The sequence below is a fragment of the Macaca fascicularis genome, chromosome X (assembly GCF_037993035.2).
Source record: "Macaca fascicularis isolate 582-1 chromosome X, T2T-MFA8v1.1".
Lineage (NCBI taxonomy): Eukaryota > Metazoa > Chordata > Mammalia > Primates > Cercopithecidae > Macaca > Macaca fascicularis.
The window spans coordinates 115,309,658-115,321,241 of record NC_088395.1 but is presented as its reverse complement, the minus strand read 5'-3'; positions in this window follow the sequence as shown (position 1 = coordinate 115,321,241).

Sequence of the window (11,584 nt, the reverse complement as noted above, 5' to 3'; positions counted from 1 at the left end):
CCTAAATTTTCATGCAGACCTTGGATAATGAGTGAATCCTTTATTGAAGCAACTACTCAAGGAGGTTGAGGTGATCATTTACTTTTTTTTTTTTTTTTTTTTTTTTCTGTCTCCTTCCCTTGACACTTACTCTTGCCCTTTAAATGACTCCCTTTTCATTTTCTTATTTTTAACCACTCGGAAGGCAACTGTGAGTACATGGAAAATAAACTCGTCACAGACAAGAAAGTATGCTTGCACTGATGGAATATAGAAGAAAAGATGGATTGAATATCAATAATTTATTAGCAAATTATAATGCCTGCCTTATTAGAAACCAAAAGTTTAAAAGAACTCTAGAAAAATAATTGGCCCCTACCCCTGATTCTTTCTTTACCAAATCACCCTTGCCATGCAGAAGGGCAGTAAGAGTAAGACTTAGAGACCAGTGCCTGTCCAAAGACGGCATCTGTGGGATCACATGGGCCACAGGATAGGAAAGCAAGTCACAAATGGTGTGCAAAATCTACAAGGTACATGGATTGTCTATATACAGACAATAGTTTATTGTAAAGCTTGACTTCACTTGATGCACCTAGGGGGTATTTTGTAAAACAATATCTATGTCACAATAGGAAGGTGTAATTAGACTGCCTTTATTATTAGAAACTGTTAGAAACTATCTACAACAGCGACCATTTTAGGATCAGTGTATATTTACATACCCATATATACATATGTATATATACATAAACTTTAATCCTCACTTCAAGGGGGCAATCTATATTTGTCAGGGCATAGTCCAAATATACTTTATTCATCCAAACAGCCCCTCAAAGACAAATAGGCACACCTGTGCTTCTCAGTCCATCTGATTTTGTATACCCCTTTGGGGGTTTACATCTTAATGGGATTTGAATTCCTGGAACAGTAGCCGTAGTCTGTGGCTGCTTAGACAAATCATCAGAACTCACTGGCAGGAAGGATTACATTCAAGAGTGCATAAGCAGAACTTGAGCTCCCCCACTCTCCTAGACTCATATATGGTAACCAAATGTTTGCTGTAGAATGTGAAGGGGTACTACTATTTCTTTGTAACATAAAACCTGTTCAGAAGACTTGTCAGGTAAAAGATGCCTAATTGCACAGTAGTTAAGCACCTCCCATGACTGCTTGGAAGAATATTACCAGGTGCTAATTGAGCCCAAATGGTATCTTGGAAGTACACCAAAATGCTTTTTCATAATTTTTTGAAAACTTACATCTGCATAGTGTGGGCAAAAAAGGAAAAATAAAATAAATGTTTTGAAAACAAAGCAGACAAAAGGCACAACCTGGAAAACATGAGCATGAGAATTTGTATGGGTAAGGAGGATTATGGTCCTTAATTTATAAATGTGCAAAAGAGAAATTATGTAAAATTAATGCACAGAATGAGATGGAACTGTACTCTGCTTTAGAACACCCAATTCATTTTCCCCCCAAGATATGCATGTTAATGGATGCTGGTTTTCAGGCAGCTACCTTAAATCCCAGTTTGCTGCTTAAATGTACTTCAGAGATAAGAAATGCAACTGAGCTGTACAAAATGAGACAACTTCCCTCCTGTCTCTTGTGCATGATAAATGCTAAAGCAATTAGGAACCACTGTTGCATGCTACATTGGAATTTGTCAGCAACATCAGTGCCATGCTATGTAAATGGGGAAAGCTTATTTAAAATAAAGTCCTGAGAATTTAGGAAGAGACCATTGATTTTACTTAATGTTGAATGTTTGGGTCCATAGAATTGAACTAGAAGCAATACCCTCCTTCACTTTTCAATCTCAGAATATCCATTATAGGATCTTCTATTTCACTGGCAATCATCTGAATTAGCATTTCAATAACAAAAAGAGCAAGGAAATATTGAAATGGAAACAGATTCTTAAATATCTACAGAAAAAAATGTAAAGTTTGCAATTCATTCTGTATTTCCACACTTGCAATCCCCAAGAAGGTTTTCAACATTTTTAGATTTTCTGCATTATTTTCAGGGAATTAAAAGTATGTAGGCCGTTTAAAATATATCCATGCTCAGACTTTTGTTATAGTTGTTTTAACTTTCTCACAAGCAGCTAGGGACTATCTTTCTAACCTTGTTTTCATTCTGTTTTTCCCCTCTTTATATTAAGATTATGTTCATTCCAGGAACACAGGAGATATTGGTGGTGGTGCTTAGTCCTTAGAATTATAGCTAAATATATTACTTTAATTACAGTAGATAAAACTCATGTGTGATATAGATACTTGAAAAAAATGTTTTGAAAGACTACCATGTCTTTTTGTGGATGTGTGACAATGACAGTCGGTCAACATTTAGTCTTTAAACGGTCTAGTTTGACTCCATAACACTTTAGAAACTGATAGTTGACTCTGTATAGAGTGGGTATTCTGGAATTGGGTTTGGAATTGCAAGGAATCTTAGATGTAGTATAGATCAATCCCTATTAGTCTTCAACTATATCTCTGTTCATTTACTTCTCTCCCTTGGAGAAGTTATTTTAATCATCTTTCCTAGCTTTTAAAGTCTTAATAAAAGGTCTTGTAGGGGAATGGGATGGAATGATTGGAAAGATTTCTTCTTAAACTACAGTTTTCTGACTCATAGTAGTCATGGAAAATGAAAGTTTGCCATATAGGATTTAAAAGGAATATTGTCTCCTCTCCCTCCCTGTTATTATACTCCCTTCCCTCAACAAGAATGGCTTAATTTCACATGGTGTTCACAGGACTTCTTTCTGTGAATTCCAAGACTTTAAAACCATTTTCCACTTTCCTCACTTGTGATAGGAAAAGTAAAACCCCATCCTGCTAGAATTAAAGAGAAACACATGTTAACTGAAATTCCAATTGAGAGAAAACTGAGACACAACTGAGACAAAAGATTAGGCCATCTTAATACAAATATTCATATCACAAGAGACACACCAGATAACCCTACACTGAAAGCCCACATGCCACATAGTAAACAAAATCTTCTTGAATAATTTTGACCTGCTGTTGTAGTGAATATATACCCTGCCCTGGCACCAAGGCATTGGAAATAATGAGGACTAAAAAACTTTAGGAAGACTTCTGCTTCTGGCCAAGATAGATGAGTTTTACCATCCCACCTGAACAATCCCCAAAACACCCAAAATATGAAACAAGGGTTTGGTTTTTGTTTTTGTTTTAAAGACACTGGAATCAGGCAATAAAAAACAGGGATCCTTAAGAGATGAGGAACAAACTTGGTGAAGCCTACAATTGCCTGCCTTACTGATTTGAGAGCGATTTTAGGCCATGGGTTAGAGTGGGGGAACCCAAGTAGACTTCCTAAATTGAAGAGGTGGAGCTCAGCATCCAAGATGAAGGTGGCTATAATTCATGGGATAAGGAATAAGGAGAGAGATTCTCTCTCTCTCTCTCACACACACACACACACACACACACACACACGGAGGGTGGGGGGGGAGAGAGAGAGAGAGAAACTCCAGAGATCTGCAGAGGGAGGGTCCTCCTTGAGTATTCATCAGAATACTGATAATCTCACTCATACAATGAAATTATCTGAGGCCAAAGAAAGAACAAACTGAAAGAAGTAGAGGTAACAGTGGTTGACATTCACATGTGCTCAGCAATAGGGCATATTCCCACTAGCCAGAATAGCAAAATTCAGGATTCATGGAATGTTACACAAAAACACAGAAAGATCTTGCCCCAGTAATGGGGCCGGACTTACCTAAAAAATATTACCAGTAAGAATTGAAAGGAACAAACAGTTTCCAAGTAATTTAACTGTTTCAGAACAAAGCTAAAAGTATTTTTAAGATTTTAAAAAATACAGGCAGGGCATGGTGGCTCATGCCTGTAATCCCAGCACTTTGGGAGGCCTAGGTGGGTGGATGACCTGAGGTCAGGAGTTCAAGACCAGCCTAGCCAATAGGGTGAAACCCCGTCTCTACTAAAAATACAAAAATTAGCAGGGTGTGATGGCATATGGCTGTAATCCCAGCTAATAGGGAGGCTGAGGCAGGAGAATCACTTGAACCCGGGAGGCGGAGGTTGCAGTGAGCCGAGATGGCACCGTCGCTCTCCAGCCTGGGCAATAAGAGCAAAACCCTGTCTCAAAAAATAAATAAATAAATAAAAAGGTTAAAAAATACACAGCATTCAGCAAGATAAGATCACAATGTCCAGTTTTAAATGAAAAAATTACTAGACATGCAAAGAAACAGAAAATTATGACCCATATTAGAGAGAAAAATATGTGTAAACCTATCCAGAAATGACAGAGGATGGAGTTAATAGACAAGGTCACTAGAACAGTCACTATAACCATATTCCATATATTAAAAGTTGAGACTGAGAAGATACATATATGTAAATGAAACAAATAGAACTACTAGAGACAAAGACTACAATTTCTGAGATTAAAATATATACTGAATGGGATTAATGGCAAATTATATACTGCAGAAGAAAAAAGTTCATCTATGTGAAGTCATAGCAATATAGAAAATTCAACATGAAACACAAAGAGAAAAATAGAAGTGAAAAATAATCAACAAAGCATCAGTGAGATATGGAACAACTTTAAGTGTCTTGATATACATAAATATAGTCTGTACAGCAAAGGGAAAAAGGGCAGAAAACTGTTTTGAGAAATAGTAGGTGAAAATTTTCCAAATTAAGTGAAAGCATAAATCCATATATCCAAGAGCCTTAATGCATACCAAGTACAAGAAATATGAAGAAAATTACACCAAGACACAGCATGATTATGTAATGTAGAAAGGAAGAAAGATAAATAGGACAACTTTCTCACCAGAAAGTATGCACATAAGAAGATGTTGGAAGAACATATTTAAAGTACTGACAGGATTAAAAAACTATGTATTAGAAATCTATATCCAGTGAAAAGAACTTTCATAATTGAAGGCAAAAATGAAGATTTTTTAAGACTTATAATAGCTGAAGGAATTCATTACCAGCAGACTGCTCCATAAGAAATGTCAAATGCTGGTGAAGATGTGAACAGAGAAACCGCGTACACTGTTGTTGGAAATGTAAATTAGTACAACCACTATAACAGTTTCGAATTTTCTCAAAAAACTATAAATTGAGCTACCATAAGATTCAGCAAATATGCACTGCTGGGTATATACCCAAAAGAAAGGAAATCAGTATATGAAATAGATTTCTGCACTCCTGTTTGTTGCAGCACTGTTTACGATAGCTAAGATTTGGAAGCAACCTAAGTGTCCATCAACAGATGAATGGATAAAGAAAATGTGGTACATATACACAATGGAGTACTATTCAGTCATAAAAAGAATGAGATCCAGTCATTTGCAACAACATGGATGGAACTAGCAATCATTAAGTGAAACAAGCCAGGGACAGAAAGATTAACATAGCATGTTTTCACTTATTTGTGGAATCTGAAAATCAAAACAATTCAACTCATGGACATAGAGAGTAGAATGAGTAGAATGAGGGTTATCAGAGGCTGGGAAGGGTAGTGGAGGGTTGGGGGAGGAGGGAGTTGGACAACAAAAAATAGCAACAACAACAAACTCTGGGAGTTGGGTGTAGTGGTGGAATCCGATTTCCAAAGTTGCCAGATTATATTTTAAATGTCCAAGTGTCAACAAAAAGTATGAGACATAAAAGAAAAGGAATTATGGCTGACACACAGGAAAAGGAGCAATCAATAGAAAGTGTTCTTGAGGAAGCTTTGACCTTAGACTTACTAGACAAAGACTTTTGAATTGACTATTTCAAATATGTTCAAAGAACAAAAGGAGACCATGTTTACAGGACTAAAGAAAAGTTTGGGAAGGATCGATACAGAGAGAAATTATAAAAAGAACTAAGCAGAAATTCTGGAGTTGAAAAGTACTGAAATAAAAAATGTGCTAGATGTGCTCAACAATAGATTTGAACTGGCAAAAAAAGGAATCAGCACCTTTCAAGATAGGTCCAATGAGATTATCTAGTCTGATAAACAGAAACGTAAAATAATTTTTTTTAAAGTGAGCAGAGCCTCTGAGAAATATGGGGCACCATCAAGCATACAAACATACATATAATGGAAGTACCAGAAGGAAAGAGAATATACAGGGGCAGAAAGAACTTTTGAAGAAATAATAGCCAAAATCTACCCAAATTTGATGGACTACATTAATATATACATCCAAGATGCTCAACTCCAAGTAGGAATAACTCAAAGACAACCTTAGCGAGATACATTATAATTAAACGTCAAAAGTAAAAAAGACCATTTCTCTAAAGATATACAAATGGCTAATAAGCACTTAAAAAGAGTCTCAACATCACTAATCATTAGGCAAATGTAAGTCAAAATCGCAGTGAGATACCACCTCACATCTCTTAGGATGGTAACTATGAAAAGAATCAGAAAATAATAAGTGTTGGTGATGACATAGAGAGGTTGGAACCCTTGCACACTATTGATGTGAATGCAAAATGGTACAGCCACTGTGGAAAACAGTATAGTGTTTCCTCAAACATATAAAAGCAGAATTACTGTAAGATTCAGCAATTTCATGTCTTGTTATATACCCAATAGAATTCATAGCAGGTTCTCAAAGAGGTATTTGGACAGCCATGTTAATAGGAATATTATTCAGAATAGTTAAAACACTGAAAGAACCCAAGTGTTCATCAACAGATGAATGGATAAGCAAATGTGGAATATACATACAATTGAATATTATTCAGCCGTAAAAAAGAAGAACATTTTGAAGTATGCTGCAACATTGATGAACCTTGAGGACATTAGGCTAAGTGAAATAAACCAGTCACAAAACCACAAATACTGCATGATGCCATTTACGAGGTACTTAAAGTAGTCAAAATCATACAGAAAGAAAGTAGAATGGTGGCTGCTAGGGGCTGGAAGAAGGAGAAAATGGAGAGTTACTGTTTAATGGGTATAGAATTTGTTTTGTAAGATAAAACAGTTATGTAGATGGATTTGGTGATGGTTGCACAACATTCTGAATATATTTAATACCACTAAACTCTACACTTAACAATGGTTACGATGATCAATTTTGTGTTACATGTATTTTACCGCAATAGAAAAGTTTTAAAAATAAAAAGAAATTAGTCAAAGACAAAGAATCTTGAAACAGTAAGACAAAAGTGACTCATCATGTACAAGAGATGCTTCATAATATGCCCAGGTCAGAAACTGCAGTTCAGAAGGAATTGGGATAACATACTCAAAGTACTGAAAGAAAATAAAGACTGTCGGCCAGGCGTAGTGGCTCACGCTTGCAATCCCAGCACTTTGGGAGGCTGAGGCGGGCAGATCACGAGGTCAGGAGATCGAGACCATCCTGGCGAACACGGTGAAACCCCATCTCTACTAAAAATACAAAAAAATTGGCCGGGCGTGGTTGCAGGTGCCTGTAGTCCCAGCTACTCGGGAGGCTGAGGCAGGAGAATGGCCTGAACCTGGGAGGTTGAGCTTGCAGTGAGCCGAGATCACACCACCACACTCTAGCCTGGGCGACAGAGTGAGATTCCGTTTCAAAAAAAAAAAGAAAATAAAATAAAGAATGTCATTCAAGTGTTCTATTCCAGTGCATCTATTCTTCAAAAATGAAGGAGAAATTAAAAGATCACAAGATAAGTAATCACTAAGAGAATTCAACACTAGTGGATTGTCCCACAAGAAGTACTAAAAGGAATTCTTCAGGTAGAAATGAAAGGTCACTAGACAGTAACTTAAACACACATGAAGAAATAAAAAGCACATGTAACTGTACAGGTACATATAAAAGACAGTATAAATACAGTTTTTGTTTATAACTCTTTTCTACTCCTGATTTAAAGTGCAGCTACATAAAGCAATAATTATAAATCTGTGTTAATTGGCATACCATATGTAAAGATGCAATTATATGACAGTAACAGAACAAAGGAGGGGAGAAATAATGGAGAAGTTTAGGAGTAAAATTTATTTTTACTATGAAATTAAGTTGCTGGATTGTTATAATTTAAGATGTCAATTGTAATCCATAGGACAAACAATAAGAAAATTACACCAAAAATATAGTAAAATAAATGAGAAGGGAATGAAAATGCTATTTAACACAAAAGGACATGATGGAGAAATAAAGGAACAAAAAGACATGGCATATACACAAAACAAATGGCAGCCATAAATCCCACATTATCAGTAACTGCATTAAATGTGAATAAACAATCCATTCAAAGGCAGAGATCGGAAGAACAGACATAAAAAACATGATTCAAGTGTATGCTGCCTAGAAGTCGAACAGTTAAGAATCAAAGAAACAGGCCGGGCGCGGTGGCTCACTCTTGTTATCTCAGCACTTTGAGAGACCAGGTGAGCGGATCACCTGAGGTCAGGAGCTTGAGACAAGCCTGGCCAACATGGTGAAACCCTGTCTCTACAAAATACAAAAATTAATCGGGCATAGTGGTGCCTGTAGTCCCAGCTACTCCAGAGGCTGAGGCAGGAGAATCGCTTGAACCCAGGAAGTGGAGGTGTAGTGAGCTGAGAATCGCTCCACTGCACTCCAGCCTGAGTGACAGAGTGAGACTCCGTCTCAAAAAAAAAAAAAAAAAAAAAAAAAAAAAAAAAAAAAAAAAAAAAAAAATTCAAAGACACAAATACATTGAAAGTAAAGGGATGACAAAAAGATATGAAAACAGTAACCAAAAGAGAGCTGAAGTGGCTATATTAATATCAAACGAATAGTCTTTTCAGACAAAAATGGCTACCAGAGATAAAAAGGGTTTTACAAAGATAAAAGAATGAATCCATAAAGAAGATATAACATATATATGTATATATATAATATATACACACATAATAATATATTTTATACATATATGTGTGTGTATATATATATATACACACACACACCTAAGATCAGAGTCCCAAAATGCATGAAGCAGAATCTGACCAAATTGAAGTGATAAACAGACAATTCAACAATTATAGCTGGAGACTGGAATACCCCACTTTCAGCAATGGACAGAACAAGTAGGCAGAAGATTAACAAGAAAGTAGACGACCTGAGCAACACTATAAATCAACCAGATCCGATAGACTTCTGTAGAACACTCTACACTGACAGAATACATATTGTTCCAAAGAGCATATGGAACATTATATAGAACACACCATATGTTAATCCATAAAACATATCTCAATAAATTTTAAAGGAGAAATCATACAATGTTTGTTCTCTGACCACACTGGAATGAAATTAGCAGGTGGAAATTTGGAATATTAACAAATACATGGAAATTAACTAACACACTTCTATGTAACCAATGAGTAAGAGAAGAAATTACAAGGTAAATTTAAAAATACTTTGAAATGAATGAAAACACACCACAACCTACCAAATATTATAACGTGTGGCTAAGCAGTGTTTAGAGAGGAATTTATAGCTGTAAATGAGCAGAAATATTTAAATCAATAACCTACTCAATAACCTTCTACCTTCCACCTTGAAAAACTAGAAAAACAACAAACTAAACCCAAAGCAAGCAGAAGAATGAAAATAAATGAAAAGAAGAATAGAAAAACAATACAGAAAAATAACAAAATGCAAAAGTTGGTTCTATTAAAAAATTAACAAAATTGATTAATCTTTCACTAGATAGACCAAGCCAAAATAGAGAGAAGACTCAAATTACTAAATTCAGGAATGAAAGAGGGGACATTACTACTGACATTAGATAAATAAAAATGACTATAAAATAATATCATGGATTGGGTGAAGCGCCTCAAGTCTGTAATCCCAACTCTTTGGTAGGCCAAGGAGGGAGGATTGCTTGAGGCCAGGAGTTCCAGACCAGTCTGGGCAACAAAGAGAGATGCCCAACGCCACAAAAAAATAAAAATTAGTTGGGCATGATGGCACACAGCTGTACTCCCAGCTACTCAGGAGTCTTAGGCAGGCAGATCACTTGAGCCCAAGAGTTAGGCTGCAGTAAGATATAATCTCAGCATTGCACTCCATCTTGGGTTAGAGAATGAGATCCTTTGCAAACCAACCAACCAACAAACAAACAAAAAACAACAAAAACAGAAACAAAAAAACCAATACTATGAACAATTGTATGCAAACCAATTAGATACACTAGATGGAATAGACACATTTCTAAAAGGACATGAGCAATAAAAATCAACAGAAAAAAATGAGAAAACTGCACAGATATAAAAATAGAGATTGAATAGGTAATTTAAAAATTTTAGGCCGGGTGTGGTGGCTCAAGCCTGTAACCCTAGCACTTTGGGAGGCCGAGACGGGTGGATCATGAGCTCAGGAGATCGAGACCATCCTGGCTAACCGGGTGAAACCCCGTCTCTACCAAAAAATACAAAAAACTAGCCGGGCGAGGTGGCGGGCGCCTGTAGTCCCAGGTACTCTGGAGGCTGTGGTAGGAGAATGGTATAAACCCGGGAGGCGGAGCTTGCAGTGAGCTGAGATCCGGCCACTGCACTCCAGCCTGGGCGACAGAGCGAGATTCCGTCTCAAAAAAAAAAAAAAAAAATTTAACAAATAAAAGTCCAGGGCAGATAACTTCACTGGAGAATTCTACCAAATGTTCAAAGAAGAATTAACACCAACCCTTCACAAAAGTTTCTAAAAGATGGGAAAGGAGATAAAACTTCCCAACTAGTTCTAGAGGCCAAAACTTCATAGAGGCCAAAAACTTGATACTATAACTAGACATGAATACCAAAAGAAAAGAAAACACAGACCAATATCCCTTATGGACATAGATACACACACACACACACACAAAAAAAAAATAGTAGCAAATCCAATCAAGCAACGTATTAAAAGTCCAGGACCAGATAGCTTCACTGGTGAATTTTAACAAACATTTAAATAATTAATACCAATCCTGCTCAAACTCTTTTTAAAACTGAAGATAAGGGATTTCCCAACTTATGCTCTCTGAGACCAGAAATATCATGACAATAAAGCCGGACAGACATTATAAGAAAACTATAGAGCCATATTCCTTATAAATAAATATGTAAAAATACTCAACAAAATACTAGCAAACCAAATTCAACAGCATATTAAAAATAATATACACCATGACCAAGTGGGATTTATACCAGGAAAACAAGACTGGTTCAACATATTTAAATCAATCGATGTCATATACTTAGTTAATAAAATGAAGGATAAAACTCACACAATGATCTCAGTTGGTGCAGAAAAAGCATTTGACAATATCCAACACATTTTCATGATAAAAACACTACACTCAACGACTAGGAATACAAGGGAACTGTCTCAAACTGAGAAAGTGTCTCTATGAAAATCTACTGCTAACATCATATTTAATGATGAAAGACTGAAACCTTCCTCCTTAGACTGGGGCCAAGAAAAAGATGTTTATTCTCATTGCTTCTATTTAATATTGTATTGAAGTTTCCAGCCTGATCAATTAGACAAGGAAAACAAAGAGAAAACATAAAGATTGGAAAGAAAGAAGGAAAGCTATGTCAATTTGCAGAAGACATGATTTTATACATAGGACATCCTGAG